Source organism: Rhinoraja longicauda, chromosome 27, assembly GCF_053455715.1.
Source record: "Rhinoraja longicauda isolate Sanriku21f chromosome 27, sRhiLon1.1, whole genome shotgun sequence".
In the NCBI taxonomy this organism is placed as follows: domain Eukaryota; kingdom Metazoa; phylum Chordata; class Chondrichthyes; order Rajiformes; family Arhynchobatidae; genus Rhinoraja; species Rhinoraja longicauda.
In genome coordinates, this window is record NC_135979.1 from 11,049,885 (window position 1) to 11,068,685 (window position 18,801).

General features: G+C 41.8%; 1 long non-coding RNA gene across 1 annotated transcript; it reads left to right on the top strand.

Moving 5' to 3' along the window:
* The first annotated feature begins 1,556 nt into the window (after window positions 1–1,556).
* Window positions 1,557–18,529, top strand: LOC144606869 (uncharacterized). The gene is made up of 3 exons (XR_013548994.1): window positions 1,557–1,623; window positions 15,143–15,202; window positions 18,471–18,529. It is a non-coding gene; the product is annotated as an uncharacterized LOC144606869 (long non-coding RNA).
* The last annotated feature ends 272 nt before the right edge of the window (window positions 18,530–18,801 follow it).

The window sequence follows — 18,801 nt, forward strand, 5'->3', positions numbered from 1 at the left end:
AAGAGGACCCAAAAAAGAGAAAGAACCACAACAGTGATCAATAGCTCCAAATTTACTGTTCAGGTTGCGCATTAATATCAAACTACCAAGGGGAACAAAACTACCATTGGTGCTATGCCCATTAGTACCAAACTACCCTAGTGCCAGGTGAATTAGGACCAAACCACCATCAGTGTCAGGCGAAGTGGTACAAAACAACCATTGATGTCAAACTACCATTACTGCTATCTATTGTACCAAACTACCATTAGTGCCAGGTTCATTGATAACCAGACCTGACCACCATTGATGCCAGGCTCATTGGTCTCAGACCCGCCATCGGTGACAAGCTCATTGGTACCAGACCAGTATTGGTGCCAGGCTCGTTGGTACCTGACCAGCATTGGTGCCTGGCTCGTTGGTACCTGACCAGTATTGGTGCCAGGCTCGTTGGTACCTGACCAGTATTGGTGCCTGGCTCGTTGGTACCTGACCAGTATTGGTGCCAGGCTCGTTGGTCCCAGACCACCATCGGTGTCAAGCTCATTGGTACCAGACCAGTATTGGTGCCAGGCTCGTTGGTACCTGACCAGTATTGGTGCCTGGCTCGTTGGTACCTGACCAGTATTGGTGCCAGGCTCGTTGGTCCCAGACCACCATCGGTGTCAAGCTCATTGGTACCAGACCAGTATTGGTGCCAGGCTCGTTGGTACCTGACCAGCATTGGTGCCTGGCTCGTTGGTACCTGACCAGCATTGGTGCCAGGCTCGTTGGTACCTGAGCAGCATTGGTTCCAGGCTCGTTGGTCCCAGACCACCATCGGTGACAAGCTCATTGGTACCAGACCAGTATTGGTGCCAGGCTCGTTGGTACCTGACCAGCATTGGTGCCTGGCTCGTTGGTACCTGACCAGCATTGGTGCCAGGCTCGTTGGTACCTGAGCAGCATTGGTTCCAGGCTCGTTGGTCCCAGACCACCATCGGTGACAAGCTCATTGGTACCAGACCAGTATTGGTGCCAGGCTCGTTGGTACCTGACCAGCATTGGTGCCAGGCTCGTTGGTACCTGACCAGTATTGGTGCCAGGCTCGTTGGTACCTGACCAGTATTGGTGCCAGGCTCGTTGGTCCCAGACCACCATCGGTGTCAAGCTCATTGGTACCAGACCAGTATTGGTGCCAGGCTCATTGGTACCTGACCAGTATTGGTGCCAGGCTTGTTGGTCCCAGACCACCATCAGTGACAGGCTCATTGGTACCAGACCAGTATTGGTGCCAGGCTCATTGGTACCTGACCAGCATTGGTGCCAGGCTCGTTGGTACCTGACCAGTATTGGTGCCGGTACATTGTTAAAGCACCACCGTTTGGTGCCTGACAACATTGGTAAAATACCACTGGTGGCCCAACGCCCTCGCTCCATCACATGTTGTTTCTAAGTGGCCGCCATCGAGGTGTGCGCAGCGTCGGTACATGCGACTTTGGGCGTCACAGGTGGGCATTGTGGCGCCACAAGGGCCGGTAGAATGCTCGCTCAGCCGTGGAGTGAGCGGCGCGCCAGCCAGGACCGGGCCTGTGCCGCGGGAAACCAGCCGTCGTGACGATGTACCTAGCCGGGCTGCAGGACCTGAAGAAATACTCCGTTGTTGTGAGTGTGGCAGCCGTCTGTTTCTGTGCTTTTAGTCTCAAATTACACACTGCGCTCCCAAGCCGAGGCGGGGTTGTTTTGGGGTTTGAAGGGGTGTCCTGGGCCCCTCCCATGTTACAGGGTGGGTGTGCAGGCCCAGGCCCAGGCCCAGTCCCACAGCAAGAGACCAGCCCCACTCTGGAGGGGCTGGGCCTAAATCACCATCCAGTCCCTTTATGAACTGTGCATATATTAGCCACGTTATTTGGATTATTTCCTGATTAAAGATCCTAACATTATATTGACTCATTTGTTGTTTTGGCTGTTTTATAAGTGCCTTTAGAATGTGTTCATTGGCTTAAAGGCTGAAATACTTGAAATTGTAGGTGTCTCTTCCCTGAAAAAAATGTCTACAATAGATGAATCGATCAACTTAGTAATCAAACACTTCAAATGAAATGTAAAAATTCAACAACATGGCTTTATTTTTAAATATGTATAACTGATTCAATTGAATTATATTTTATAGTAGATTAAATATATCTGGTCAAATATACCCACAGGTTTATGTGACTTAATTGCATGACATGCCTGAATATTACAGTTGTCATGTATTCTGACATGTTTTTAGAAGTTCCCAATTGATATAGTAAATAAATGTAGAATATGCTGGAGGTACTCAGCAGGTCAAGTAGTATCTATAGAGAGATAAACAGGGTTAACCTTTCAGTTAAAACGCCTGTCACCAAACCTGGGAAAATGAGAGAATGTGTTAGTTAATACTCTGAGTACCTGTGGTTACATGGAAAAATATACCTTTGATATTAAAAGATAAATACAGGTTAACTAGCGGAAAAGATCTCAGCTCGGAAATTTAAGATACAAAATCAACATGCATGGATGGAGCTATGAAATAAGAAAATATTGATAAGAATAATTTACAGTTCCTTATACTTTTTGTCAGTTTAAATAATTACGATAGAAGGGCAAGTTAAAAAAGTTAATGTAATCATCAAGGAAGACTTCATGTTGACAGAACTAACTGATTTGGAAAATGTAACGTGGAGCAAAATGTCTACTTGAATGCATTCAAAACATTTTTCTATAACACTAGACTGATAAATCAATCAATTGTTTTAGAATTACACTATCGAAATAGGATTAATTACCAATCATATTAGAGAATTTTCAGAAGAAAAGGGGTCTGCAGAATGTTATGTTAAATATGAGAATTATTTAGTTGAGTGAAAATCAGTCTTGGATTTAAACAAAGCCAGGCATAGAGAATGAATGAATGAGATAGCTGAAATAGACTGTGAAATTAGATTAAAATATGCAGAATAATTACTCCAGCAGAATATGTTGGAGACACTGAACAGGTCAGGCAGCATTTATACAAAAATAAGCAGAGTTAGCACACCTCTAGCTGAGGTGTGGAGCAAGCAGCCAACTAGGATGCATCACCCATGGTCAGCCATGACCGAGGGAGCCTAAGATGACTAGCATTTCAGGTGAAAACAGAGATACGACTGAATTAATTAACTCAGATATACTCTAAATTGATATCAAAAACAATAACTGTAGGTAAACTGTACCTAAGGCAATTCAAAATTCTCAACATATATACATTCCGTGATAAGTGAAAAACTACAATGGAAAAGTTGTGCATCGCCAACTAATGAATGAAGTGAAAGATATCGTCAGAAAATTAGCTAGACTGAGGATTATGAGTTTTTTTTTAGTTGGCAAAGAATGACAGATATAGGATGGGAGCATAAAATGGTTGTTTTTAGAGAAACATTCTGAAAGCATTTATAAGGTGTAAGAAGGAAGAGATTAATGAATACAAGCATGTGGCTTTAGAGATAGAGACAAAAATAATTATATGGTGAAATTGCAAATTATATGGTGAAATTGAAATTGTACCTGTCGAAAAGAGGAAGGCACAAAGGGTATTTTAAAATCCAATGTGTGATTAATGAACTGAAAATTATTAATAAAAAATATTCTGGAGTAAACAATGGGCTAAATAATTACTAATTTCAGAACCTGACATTTCAAATTTAATGGCTACCTTGGGTTTGATTTTCGAAAATATGTAGGGAACACTTGACCCACAGTATTCCAGAAAGGAGGAAGGATAAACAATTAACTGCAGGACTGTTGGCTTGACATCAGTAATAATTAAAATAGTTAAAATTCACTAATGAGATGTTGTAAAACAGCACTTTGAAGTTTTCAGTATGGTTATGGAGAGTTAACATGACAGTGCAAAGGAAATTGTGTTTGATAAATTGGAAAGTCTTTTGAGGTGCAACTAGCAATATAATATGGAATTAATGAGTAGTGAATTTACATTTCTGTAAGCTTTTGATAAGGTTCCACGCAAAATTCCTGTGCAAAATTAAGACTCATGGGATTCAGCGTTTTCATAATACTTAAATTGGGGGCACAAGAAACTGCAGATGTGGAATCAAGAGTCAAACACAAAAGTGCTGAAAGAACTCAGCAGATTAGGCAGCATCTGTGGAGGGAATAGAAAGATGACCCAGAAGTCGTCTTTCCATTCTTTCACACAGATGCTGCCTGACCAGCTGATTTCCTTCAGCATTTTGCATTTAAATTGGAGATTGGTTAAATGACTGAAACTAAGATATTACTGAAACGAATGGGACATTTTTAAATTGGCTGGCTGCAAAGCAACAGTACCACAACATCAGTCTATGTTGTGTCTTGGAGTTCAGAATGTTATGTATTCAGGATTATGAACAGTAAGACATTTGGTGGGAAAATATAACACTGCGAAGGATAGAAACAACTATGAAGGAAGATAATATGGATAACATTCTGCATGGATACAGCAGGCAGAATATAATCTGGAGAGATGGGAAATGATAGGAAGACTGGACCAACTGAATAAAAGGCATAAAATTAGTAAATGTCACTATCCAGCAGGATTTAGGGCACCCTGTACACAAATTGTCTGCATGGACTCGTGATAGGCCGGTCCAGAGGATTAAGTCACATGGGATACAAATTTGACTTTGTCACAGAAGCAGAGGGTGATGGTAGGGGGATGATTTTCTGGTTGGGGGTCTGTGATCAGTGGTGTTCCGCAAGGATCAGTGCTAGGGACTCAGTTTGTAATATGTATCAAGGTCTGTAGGAAAGAACTGCAGATGCTGGTTTAAATCGAAGGTAGACACAAAATGCTGGAGTAACTCAGCGGGACAGGCAACATCTCTGGAGAGAAGGAATGGGTGACGTTTTCGGGTCGAGACCCTTGTTCAGACTGATGTCAGGGGAGTGGGTGGGACAGATAGAATGTAGCTGGAGACAGTAAGACTGGTGGGAGAACTGGGAAGGGGGAGGGCATGGAGAGAGAGGGAAAGCAAGGGCTATTTGAAGTTAGAGAAGTCAATGTTCATACCGCTGGGGTGTAAGCTGCCCAAGCGAAATATGAGGTGCTGTTCCTCCAATTTGCGCTGGGCCTCACTCTGATAATGGAGGAGGCCCAGGACAGAAAGATCAGATTGGGAGTGGGAGGGGGAGTTAAAGTGCTGAGCAACCGGGAGATCAGGTAGGTTAAGGCGATGAGGGAGGTGTTCAGCGAAACGATCGCTAAGCCTGCGTTTGGTCTCGCGAGTTGACACCTGGAACAGCGGATACAGTAGATGAGGTTGGAGGAGGTGCAAGTGAATCTCTGCCTCACCTGAAAAGACTGTCGGGGTCCTTGAATGGAGTCGAGGGGGGAAGGTAAAGGGACAGGGGTTGCATCTCCTGTGGTTGCAAGAGGAAGTACCTGGGGAGGGTGTGGTTTGGGTGGGATGAGTTAACCGGGGAGTTGAGGAGGGAATGGTCTCTGCAGAAAGCAGAAAAGGATGGAGATGGGAAGATGTGGCCAATAGTGGGATCCCGTTGGAGGTGGTGAAAATGTTGGAGGATTATATGCTGTATGTGACGGCTGATGGGGTGGAAGGTGAAGACGGGGGGACTCTGTCCTTGTTACGAATGGGGGGGAGGGGGAGCAAGAGCGGAGCTGCAGGATATCAGATCGACCATATTGAGAGCCCCATCTCTAATGGAAGAGGGGAACCCTCATTTCCTAAATAATGAGGACATCTCCGATGCCCTTGGATTGGAAACCTCATCCTGGGCGCAGATGCTGTGTAGACGGAGGAATTGGTAGTAGGGGATAGAGTCTTTCTATTTCTGTCCCGCCCACTCCCCTGATATCAGTCTGAAGAAGGGTCTTGACCTGAAATGTCACCCATTCCTTCTCTCCAGAGATGTGTCAAGGTCCTATTAGTAGGTTTGGAGATACGACATAGGAGCAGAATAAGGCCATTCAGACCATTGCGTCTATTCCACAAAACATAGTCAAATTTCATTCCCCAGCTGCCATGATGAGATTTGAATTCATGACAGTGGATCAATGGCCCAAAACTTTGGCTATTGATCCATTGCCTTATCCATTGTGCTACCGCGACCCTGATGTTGAAATTGGTAGAGTTGAGGGCAGCAAGGAAAGTTGTCAAAGGATACAGCCGGACATAAATCAGTCAGACTTTAATCTGGACAAGCGTGAGGCTTTGCTTTTTGGGGCGTCAAGTGCAAGAGGAAGATGTGTGTAATTTACAAAGTTATGTGTTTCTATAATTTCATATAATTTTAAGAGTTGACTTTTTCATTGATTTTTTAAGAAATGTTTCTGAATATTGAGAGAATTCACAAACTTAATTTCCATAATGGTTTTAAAACAGCCCATGCTGTGTTGGGTTCAGTTAGGTGACAATTGTTTTTCAGCTGTTTTGCCAGCAAGGTCTGATCTCGCCATGAGCTGCATTGTGGCATGCAAGGAAGGAAGGAAGGAGGAAGGAAGGAAGGCTCAGTCATTACTTTGGATCAGGGAGACTTTGGCAGCAAGCACACACCGTTTGCTGCTGGCTGCAAGGTTTGGTCCACAAAAGAACTCGGAGATATTAGAAGTAAAAGCTTCAGAATAGGTAGTTAGTCATCCTTAGATGAGAGGAAGCATTTTCACTCAGTGGGTTAAAAATCTATTCTACATGCTCAGTGCATGTGTTTATTAAAGGCAGACAAAATGGATGTTTGGGCACCAAGGAATTCAATGGATACAAGTACAGGGAAGGAAAGTGGTTGATTTAGATATGTATCCATAATCTTATTCATCATATGGTCTACTATTCCTACTCCTTAACGAGTTCAGCTCTTGCTCATACATTTTTCAATTCCTTCACCCCTCCTATGGAGCCATAAGGTCTGGAATTATTTATAATGTTCAAAAGCTAACATTTTACCTCTAAATCTCTTTGGCAAATGTTTTAGCTTTTAATTTTACAATTGCCTTTTCTTTAATGTAGCTTGGTATTGAAAGAATGGAGCGTAGATTAGGGGTGGCACACTTACACAGCAGTAGAGCTGCTGACTCACGGCGCCAGAGACCTGGGTTTGATCCTGATGGCGGAATAGATATTAGTAAAAGTAAATCTCCATGGAATCAAAGGAACATTAGGAGTATGGATGTAAACTGGATTGAGGGACAGAATGTGAGAATATTAGTAATGTTTTCTTTCAGACTGGAGAATGATATGTTGTGGTGATCCTTAGCGCTTAATATTAGAAACAATGTCTAAATGTTTTTCTAAACCCTGCATATACAGGGGATAATTTCTGCGTAAAAGGGGATGAAGTTATAGTTAAAGAGTAACATGGACATAAATTAGTGAAATGAACATGGTTGATTAAATTTAACACTGGTGTATGAAAGGATATATTTAGGAAGAAAGAATGGCAAGAGGCAATAATATTTTTATTATGTGTGTCTCACCTCTCCCTCTCTCTTTATACTGGCTATCTTGTCTCGCCACTCACAGTCCTAATGCAGGGTCTCAACCTGAAACATTGACAATTACTTCCCCCATAAGATGGCTATTTGACTTGTTGAATTCCTCCAGCAGTTTGTTTTATGCACCAGATTCCAGTATGTGCAGTCTCTTGAGTTTCCATTAAATAAATGTGACAGGTTTACCATGGGTTTCACAAGCAGAAACCTGAGGATGTATGTACAGAAATCTTTGAGGGTGACTTAAGTACTCAACTTGAAAATACAGTTTAATTAGAATGTGCAATATTTGGCTTGAGGTTGGCCGGGAGGGGAGAGTATAATTTTTTCTTCCAGCCTTTCTCTCATCGCCTCCGAATTCTCTATAATTTAACCTGAGTTCTAACATATCTTTATTCTGATGAATGATCATCAACCTGAAGCATGAACACAGATACTTCTGGACCCACTAGGTATTTCTATCTTTATTTCAAATAATCTGGTATTTCATTTAAACTGTAGTCTAAGGAAGAATACCAAGGCTTTGGGATGGGTTAAGGAGGGATTTACTAGATCTCAAAATCATCTATTTTGATGGATTATTTCCAGGCCAAGAGATTTGGATAGCCAAAGGAATCAAATTTAAGGCAATTGGCAATTAAAACCCAAATGGCATGAATAAACCATTTTATACACAGTTGAAATTCACTGTAAAAGGATGGTGGAAATTGACTCGATGATGTTAACAGTACAGCGAATAATTCGGAGAAATGGGAAAACAGAAGTAGAGGACCATGGATCAAATTATAATTGAATAACTATAATAAAATACTAACACAGACATGAATAGTCTTGTGCGCTGATTCAACTTATGAATTTGTGTTGGTTTCTTGTCAGCTGTTTGATAAAACTCTTCGGAAGGCCCATGAGATGTATAACTATGTTAAAATGCTTTATAAATGTAAATTATTTTGCTGTGCTGAAGCACATTAAAGAACAAATATTTCAATCCATATGAAGTTTTTGCATTTATCTTTTGAAATTGGATGTGCTGCAGTGCAGTGAAATTTTCAGTGTAGATAATTTCCATTTGAAATATTTGGATGTGGGTGTGTTTTGGTGAAATAAGTGTCATCTGCATAATGCAGCTGGACTATTGAAGTTTACTAATCTGGAGCATAATTTCCATAAATTGAACAGTTTCCCTTTATTTCTGAAGACTGGCTCCACTCCTATGGCCAATGTGGACATGAGAAGCAACATTGCAGCAAAATAAATTGAGTAAAGCATTGAGGCGATGGTGCGGCCATGTCTGGTACCAGTATTCATCGCGAGTGGTTTTGTTGTAGACTGATTGGCTCATATTACATCTAGAGTGCTGTCGTGGATCAAAAGTAAAATAGAGACGATTGTGGCAACTCAATTTGAGGAGAGTGTTCCACAGCCCATCACAGTCAATGGAGTGAAATGGTTTAGTGAGGTGGAAAGTGCATAGAGGCAGATTCAGCCAAAGGTCATAAGATCAAAAGATCATAAGTGATAGGAGCAGAATTAGACCATTCGGCCCATCAAATCTACTCCGCCATTCAATCAAGGCTGATCTATCTCCCTCCTAATCCCATTCTCCTGCCTTCTCCCCATAACCTCTGACACTCGTACTAATCAAGAATCTATCTATCTCTGTCTTAAATATATCCACTGAATTGCCCTCCACAGCCTTCTCTGGCAAATAATTCCACAGATTCACCACCCTCTGACTAAAGAAATTCCTCCTCATCTCCTTTCTAAAAGAACATCCTTTAATTCTGAAGCTATGACCTCTAGTCCTAGATTCTCCCACTAGTGGAAACATCCTCTCCACATCCACTCTATCTAAGCTTTTCACTATTGTGTACGTTTCAATGAGGTCCCCCCTCATTCTTCTAAACTCCAGCAAGAACAGGCCCAGTGCCGTCAAAAGCTCATCATGTATTAACCTACTCATTCTGGGATCATTCTTATAAACGTCCTCTGGACCCCCTCCAGGGCCAGCACATCCTTCCTCAGATATGGTGCCCAAAATTGCTCACAATATTCCAAATACGGCCAGACCAGCGCCTTAAAGAGCCTCAACATTATATCCCTGTTTTTGTGTACAAACCCTCTCGAAATAAATGCGAGCATTGCGTTTGCTTTATTTACTACCGATTCGACTTGCAGATTAACTTTTTGGGAATCCTGCACCAGCACTCCCAAGTCCCTTTGCACCTCCGATTTCGGGATTCTTTCCCCATTTAGGAAATAATCTATGCCTTTATTCCTGTTTGTCTTGGAGTTGTAGTACAGTAAAGATCATGTCTACATGTCTCTGCACAGAATCTACACTGTGATTCAGGAAGGTCTATAGGCATTGAGAGGAGGCATTTGAAGGGGATCAAGTAATGACTCTCCCATTTGTGGAAAGTGAAAACCTCTCTGCAATTGCTACTGTTGGAACATGGTCAGAATTACAGTGGTGGTGGACCTCTGGAATATCATCTTCATCCCAGATGTGAGCGATGAGGCTGTGGACTTGTGACCGACGCTCTTGTGGCTGAATTTTTTTATTTCGTTGAGGATGATGATATATCTGCTCCTGAGGCCTTGTTTCCTTTCCCCTTAGAATGTAGCTTCATTGATTTTGTGTTAGTTCAGGAGTGGCAGCAGGGATAAGTAGCTGTGGGGTGAAGTTAATTAGTTCATGCCAAAGATATAGTTGTGCTTGAGGTCTTCAAAGTCTTCCTTTCAGTGAATGTTGACTGCCTCTCTATCCCTTGGCCCTGGAAGTTTGGGCCATAGATGGCTTTTATCGCATGAACAAACCCATTCATCATCACTATCAGTAATCTGATGAGCATGCAGTGCACGCTCCAACCAGTATTTATAGCTTAGATCCTATGGGTGGGGCTTTGCTGGGTCTCTGCTTTTGTGTGCCTGTAAATTCAAGGTGAAGCTTCCAATCCAGAATAAATATCTGAATTTTTAAGACAAACCTTGATAAACAAAGGGTGAAATGTTACTGGGTTTGATATGTCTCCAGCTTCACTGTGCCATATTTTCTGTGTTTTATTTTGTGATATGAATATAAAAATACAATTTAGCCTCTGGAGCCTGTTATGCTAGTTCACAGTTCTATGATGTTCCTTTGATCTACCCTGTGAAGATTATCACTGCTTCCTCCAACGTTTGCTGTCTTGTACCCTTTACATCAAAGGGAGCCTTTCTTGCATTAAAACAATGTTCACAATCTATCCAACTGTGGTTCAAAAGGCTCTTTAAGACTAAAAGCAAAATATGTCAGCATCCAGTTCCAAAACTCTGTTAATGAGCTCCCTTCTGTAATGGTAGAGCTTGGGGAAGGATGCACTTCAGGAATTGAATATCCAACCCTTTCCTCCTTTCCTTTCAGCTCTGACATCTGGAAGTAGTCCTTGATGGATCATGCCATGAGACAATCAATACCCTTTCAGCTCTGAATAATGCTGACAAAAGAATGAATGCACGAAACAGTGTTGAGAGGGGATGTAGTCCTTTAAGGGGCAAAGCAACATTTGCAAAATTGTGAAAAACAGTTGATATGGGAAGTGGGCACTTTGTGGAAAGTAGTTGCCAATAAGCAATCCGTAAGGGTGCAACTCCCTCTTTGAATGCTTTGCACTGCAGCCAAATGTCCCTTCCAAAAAGTTCATGTTCATTAATTTACGATTAGATCTTTTGTTTTGACCTCTGGATTACGGCAGGACACCAGAGTGTCAAATGTGGCAAGGAGCAAGGAGGTCCTACTGCAGTTGTACAGGGCCTTAGTGAGACCACACCGGAGTATTGTGTGCAGTTTTGGTCTCCTAATTTGAGGAAGGACATTCTTGCTATTGAGGGAGTGCAGCGTAGGGTTACCAGGTTAATTCTCGGAATGGCGGGACTGACATATGCGGAAAGAATGGGATGACTGGGCTTGTATTCACTGGAATTTAGAAGGATGAGAGGGGATCTTATAGGAACATAAAATTCTTAAGGGATTAGACAGGCTAGTTCCAGGAAAAATGTTCCCATTTTGGGGGAGTCCATAACCACTGGTCACAGTTTAAGAATAAGGGTAGGCCATTTAGGACTGAGATGAGGAAAAACTTTTTCGATCAGAGAGTTGTGAATCTGTGGAATTCTCTGCCGCAGAAGGCAGTGGAGGGAGTTAGATTTATCTCTTAGGGCTAACGGAATCAAGAGATATGGGGAAAAAGCAGGAACGGAGTACTGATTTTGGATGATCGGCCATGATCATATTGAATGGCGGTGCTGGCTCGAAGGGCCGAATGGCCTACTCTTGCATCAATTTTTTATGTTTCTATGTTTCTAATCACATCAGGAATAAATCCTGTCTCCGCCTTCTCATGCCAGCTAAAGATAACCAAGAACAAATTTAAAAGAATGATTTGGGTATTGATTGTACTGCCTAATATTTCCTGCAAGCTGCCAAAAACTAAACATGCTGAAACCATTTAAAAATGAGGTTCAGTTTTGCTAAATAATGAATAGATGTTCGCCTTGCATTCATTTTTAAGCAATAAGGCAAATCTCATTTGGCAGGTGTGATAGCTTGTCTACATTAACTGCCTTTTCAGTTGATTTACTACAATTCTGTAGGTTAGCCAATATTCTTACATGACTGGAGTCCAGTACCTGGAGTACTGTGTGCAGTTTTGGTCTCCAAATTTGAGGAAGGATATTCTTGCTATGGAGGGCGTGCAGCGTAGGTTCACTAGGTTAATTCCCGGAATGGCGGGACTGTCGTATGTTGAAAGGCTGGAGCGATTGGGCTTGTATACACTGGAATTTAGAAGGATGAGGGGGGATCTTATTGAAACATATAAGATAATTAGGGGATTGGACACATTAGAGGCAGGAAACATGTTCCCAATGTTGGGGGAGTCCAGAACAAGGGGCCACAGTTTAAGAATAAGGGGTAGGCCATTTAGAACGGAGATGAGGAAGAACTTTTTCAGTCAGAGAGTGGTGAAGGTGTGGAATTCTCTGCCTCAGAAGGCAGTGGAGGCCAGTTCGTTGGATGCTTTCAAGAGAGAGCTGGATAGAGCTCTTAAGGATAACGGAGTGAGGGGGTATGGGGAGAAGGCAGGAACGGGGTACTGATTGAGAGTGATCAGCCATGATCGCATTGAATGGCGGTGCTGGCTCGAAGGGCTGAATGGCCTACTCCTGCACCTATTGTCTATTGACCAGAATGCATTTGACTAAACGCATCCATCTCTTCCTCCATTGGCTATAGAATTAAGCGCTTTCTTGGAATTGGTGACAATTGAACTTATTCACACCCTGTCAAGATCATATCTCAGTGGTCCAGAGATTCCATTGTGTGAAGCATTTTTATTTTGTGCGTTGCACTTGAATTGAAGGATAAACTTGATCGTGAAATGTGATCAGGTCTACCTGATATGGGTATTGCACAACGTAGCTGAACCTATGCACCCAGGGACCTAGTTCGTGTATACGACTGTCTGAGGAGCATTGAATCTTGACGCTAGTGTTTTCTAAGTCGTTGCTTTCAGAGGTCTGTCATCTTCTGCAACAGGACCTAGTTGTGAACCTGTGCCCTGACTGCTCTGTTTGTAGAGAAAAAGATCACTGTTACCTTCAACTTGTTATCCTCTAAATCATGTCAGACAGCCATAGCTAATATATTGTCACAATTGCCAGTTAGAAGCTCACTGCTTCTAATTGTCCTGAGGATACTGAGCAATGTTTTCAATTGTCCTGAGGACACTGAACATTGGCCTTTGCTTGATCACTAAAGATACTGAACATAAATGAGCATGCTACATTGACAATCCTTTGAACTATCCTGGCTTATTGCCTGCGGCGGGTGCCATTCCCAATTGTACGGCGGTAGTTTGCAAGAACTTCACATCACAAGAGGAGGAATTGATCTGTTGTAACTAGAAAGGCAATGGCTTTGGTATCAAAGTTGACGCTAGGTTGCTTAATTCATTATGTAGAACTGTATTTTTTTCTTTGGAGCTGCTTTCAATAGTACAAAAATGTCTTCTCAAATCCTGCAGTAGGTTAGGCAAGGTCACCTAGATGAATCAACTTTTGGACTGCAATATCAGTCAGAACTAGTGTGCTGACAGGTAGCAATGAGAACAATGACAGCATGACAATGTAAATAAACTGCTGGAGGAATTTAGCGGCTTAGGAGCATCTGTGGGGGCGCAGGGACAGACCTCTGATGCAAGGTGGGCCTCCGCCTGAATCAGCAATCATCTCTCGACATGAAACATCAACCATCCTTCTGCCTCCACAGTTTCTTCAGCATTGTGTTTATTGCTTCAGATTCCAGTATCCACAGTCTTTTGTGTCTCAAAATTCTAGTATTTGCAGCACTAAAACCACAAATGGTATCATCACGAAGACACCAGATTGGTACATTACGCACAAAGTGAAAATATTCAGGGACAAGGCATTAGCAACTCCAACAATCCGAAGGAGGTCGGGCAATTTCAATGATATACCTGCCTCGATACAGTCTGAGCTTTCACGCATGATTTTTAATAAAGTGTTCCTCGGGCAATACTCAAACGTTGGCTATTTTCCACCTGTCTTGCAGTGGCTCATTGGATTTACAGGAGTTATATTGAGTTAGTCACTACTTCCACGATGGAAAATGAGTTTCATACTTTGTGCAAATCCATATGCATGGAAGAGAGACATATAATGAGTGTTTTATCATTTGTGTTTATGATTTGTCTCATACTTAAGGTGTTACATTGGAGCAATGAGAAGACCATACTGGCTCAGTTCCCCCAGTGCTAAATTAGCAGATTAGTAAGGGTGTCAGGGGTTATGGGGAGAAGGCAGGAGGGAAAGATAGATCAGCCTTGATTGAATGGCGGAGTTGACTAGATGGGCCAAATAGCCTAATTCTGCTCCTAGAACTTATTAGTCAGTTGTAAGTAGAGTACTATATGTGTTGGCAGATGAAAATTGTTCCTCTTGTACCATGTTCAACTCAATTGAACATCCTGTGAAGGTGGGACAGTTCTGCCAAAATCACTCCTCCCATTAGCACTTCACTTTTGCCTTTGGTGGCTTCTAGAACAGCTTAGCATGCAATATTCCCTCCTCTACCCCAGGTTGCCCTGCTGTTCACTAAGATTTCAAGGTTGATCAGTTCTCCCTTAGTTACACAATGACTTTCAATAGTCATTGGATTAAGCCTGATGTGAGTTGTTGGAAATCAATTTCAGCAGGTCAGTGGATCTCCTGAAATTAGTTACAGTTGCCAAAGGAAGGAAACATAATAGTTACCATCTCTCAAAGCACACAAGTGAGTCGCAAGTGTGCAAACTGTGCACTGGAGTAAACTGCCCTGGGTCCCCCTGCATGCTGCCATTTTACTGCCTCAACCATGGACTAAGGATTTCTTTAAAATATCTTTTACACTAGGTATGCAGGGGATCACACTTTGTAGAATATTTCACTACATATTAAAAATACAGTAATGGGGCTAATGTCATTCTAGTCAAAAGACTAAAAATCAGGTGGGTGGAATTTTATTAATGCTGAGATTTTTTAATACATTATTAGCTGATGTAACAAATGTAAAAGACTTAAATGTTTCTTTTAGCACAAAATAGTTCGCCAAATTTCTTTGTTTTTCTGTTCCAGGGACCGAAAGTTGCTGTGAAAGAGTTGAAGTTAGACTTCAATGATATCATAGAGGGAAAGGTATGTTAGCAATCTAATGTCTGCTAAAATTATTTAAGTATTGTTTGAAATGTACTGTGTTGCAGTATAAAGTACAGAGACAATTCAGTTTTGTGATAATCAATAATAGATTCTTGAAAGTACTGGCTGTTCTGCGACACTGTGAATTTCTATTATGCTCATTGGATATGACGCGACTGATGAATTAGAGAACATTAATTGTATTGCCTGGGCTGAAGTTGTTATAACATGGTCAGCTCTCACTCCCCTTCCCCCCAGATGGAACAAGGATACGGTTTCCCAGGTCCTTTCACCCCACCAGCCTCTGTATCCAACACATCATCCTCTGACACTTCCACCATCTTCTCATCCCACCACCAGTCGGAACTTCCCATCCATTCCGTTCCTCCGCACCTCCTTGGTCAATTTATCCCTTCACACTCAAACCACCTCCTCCCCAGGTGGGAGATGTCACACTTGTCCCAACACCTCCCCCCTCGCATCCACCCAGGGACCTCAGCAGACCTTCCAGTTGAGGCAGATTTCAATGCACCTCCTTTAACCTCATCTACGACATTCGGTGTTCCCGATGTGGCCTCTTTACATAAGTGAGACCAAGTATGGACGAGACACCCATTTCGCCTAACACTGCGCTTGATTAACTAAGGCCAGTTGGATCTCCTAGTTGCTCACCATTTTAAATCTTCCCATTGTTATTATGATCTTTCTATCCGGGACCTATTCCATTGCCAGAGTGAGATCACATGCAAACTGGAAGAATAGCACCTCATATTCCAGTTGGGTAACTTACAACACAACAGTATGAACATTGAATTCTCCATATTTAGGTAACTAACCTACAAACCCCCCCTCTTCCCCCCCCCCCCCCCCCCCCGTCCGTCCGTCCGTCCCCGTCCCGTCCCGTCCCCAATCTTTTAACCCTCTCTTTTCCTTTAGCCCCACACTGGATGTGCATCCATTTCCCCATCCCCTTCCAACTACATTCCTTCCTCTGACTTTACATTTCATGCCTCTTCTCTTCCAATCTGTTCTCACACTTTTTGTCTTTTCATCTCTGGCCTTTGTCCAACCATCTGCCAATCCAAACCACCCCCACACCTATACCCACCTATCACTTGCCAGACTTGTTTTTGTTTTAAAAACAGTCAAGGTGAAAATATATTGTTTCCATAGACACTGTTATATCTTGAGAATATTGCTGCTAGCTTCACTGTGCATGCCCATTGAAACTGACAATCACTGCTTTTGACACTTGTACAATGATAGTATATTAAACAATGTAACATTTAGTCGAGCATTTCCAATTTTCAGTAAACTTATAGCTATTAAAAAGACCTTTATTTTTCCCTCTCCCCATCTCCACAATTGTTTTTATTATATGAGGTTTCTTAGGAACAATTGTGTTATAGCAGAACTATCTGTAAATAATTTGCAGTTAAGTTGAGACATTACTCTCTTCCAGATTTTAAATGTTGATCTTGCACTGTGTAATTCCAAGAAACATTATTTTTAGAAAACCATAAATACAGAAGGAAGCCACTGAGTCTAGTTGATCTGTTCTACTTCACTTCTAGAAGTGATTTAAAGCTAATTTTATTTCCTGCTAGAAATTTGTAGCTGTGTGTGTCCCTTTTGTTTATCCAGTTTCTTTCAAATATGCCGTCCTCATGACTTCCTTTTATCCAATAACAGTCTACATAAACAAATCTCTCCTAACCTCTTCCTCAGATTATTAGTAATGATTTTAACCATCGTAGACTGTTCAGTAAGAAGTAGTAGTCTTTTCATGTTCAGCTGCTCAAGACATTGTAATATAAAGCATATTCAGTTAAATTACCTCAGCCCACTAATCCTCAACTGAAAATGGTCTTGGGAACTTAAGAGTCCAACAAACTAAGCATCACCCGATGAATAACTATTGGCTTGGTGTCACTTCTATAATCAGATTACACAAAATTACATTAATTGTCAAATGTGTGATATGGTTAACTTTAACTTTTATCGCAGCCAGTGATTTGAAAACATTTATTTTTGTTCTATGATCATAAATGAGAAGCACAAATTCTATTAAACTTGTCAACAATTTAATGTATCTGCACCTTCTTTTCAGGGAATTATACATTAAAATAATGACTGTTTTCACTTGAACACCCCAAATTGTTTGCAAAAGCATAATCAGACAAAAACTAGTAGCGCACCAAAGTAGGAGATAATTGAACAGGTGTCAAAAAGCCTGTTCAGAGTGGTATGTTGTAAGGAGCATTTCTCCTGAGCAAATGTATTAAGGAATGGCACTCCACCAAGCAGATGTCTAAGCCAGTCCACCATGGGCTGCAGCTGTAGAGAAAAGGTAGGCCACTTTTGGTAGTGACAGTCAAGGTGACAATGGCATTCAATTTCTTCACCTTTAGGTCTTTCCAATCTAGTAATGGGGACATCAATGGCAATTCAAACTTTGCAGTATCAAATAGGAGAGATTGACACAAAATGCTGGAGTAACTCAGCGTGTCAGGCAGCAGCTCTGGAGAAAAGGAATCTGATGTTTCAGGTCAGAAACCTTCAGACCTGTTTCGACCCAAAACGTCATCTATTCCTTTTCTCCAGAGATGCTGCCTGACCCGCTGAGTTACCCCAGCATTTTTTGTCTATCTTCAGTATAAACCAGCATCTGCAGTTCCTTCCTAGTATATAAGGGAGATTATTGTGATTCTTTACTCAAATCAAGACAACTTTGTGCCCGTCATCTTGGGAAGAGAACTAAGGATCGCACAAAGGTTTGGATTTTCATAAGAAATTGAAAGATGATTTACTATATTGTCCCTTGAATACAAAATGACATCATGCCTACCCTGAGCCTCACCCTCTGTCTGGCTTGAATGCTCACATCCTCTGGCCCCCTTCGTACCCAAAAATCTATTAATCTAGCTTTCTAAATATAACTTAGCTGTCACAGCCCTAAATTCTCAAAGATTCCAGTCTGTCAAAGGAACCATTGATTAAAAGGACCACAGGACAAAGCAGACTTATAGAAGGACTGCATGTAGTTTGTGAATGGCTTTACCAACATTGGCACAATTATGCTTCATTTATTCTGTGACAGTCCTCTGTGCCATCTATTTTTGTGTTGTGGTTCTGGATCAGAGGGCTCTATGGTGCTTCAGTCCAAACGTCCCTGGTAGAAATACCCCTTGAACAAAATTTGTTCTGCTACCAGAACATTACAATTTTTGGGTGGGCAATACTATAATTAATTTTATCTTTTTTTTAGGATCAGTGGAGTGTGGAAGACAAAGTTTCTCAACATATTTTACGCAATTTGTTGGACCATATCTTGCTGAGGTCATTTATTATAGCATTGCTTATTGGGAGCTGTGTTTCAATTAGTTGTCAGACCAATCCTGTCATTTTAGAGGTAAGGAAAGAACATTGTATTTCATCCTCTTTTAATCTGTTCCCTACCCCAGTCCTGATGTGGGACCTCAACCCCAAACATGGGCAGCTTTCTTTCGTCTCCACCAATACTGCTTGACCTGCTGCCAGCCCTCTAAACACACAGTGAGAAGGCAGTGAGATCAAATAGACATAGAATTCAATTTTAG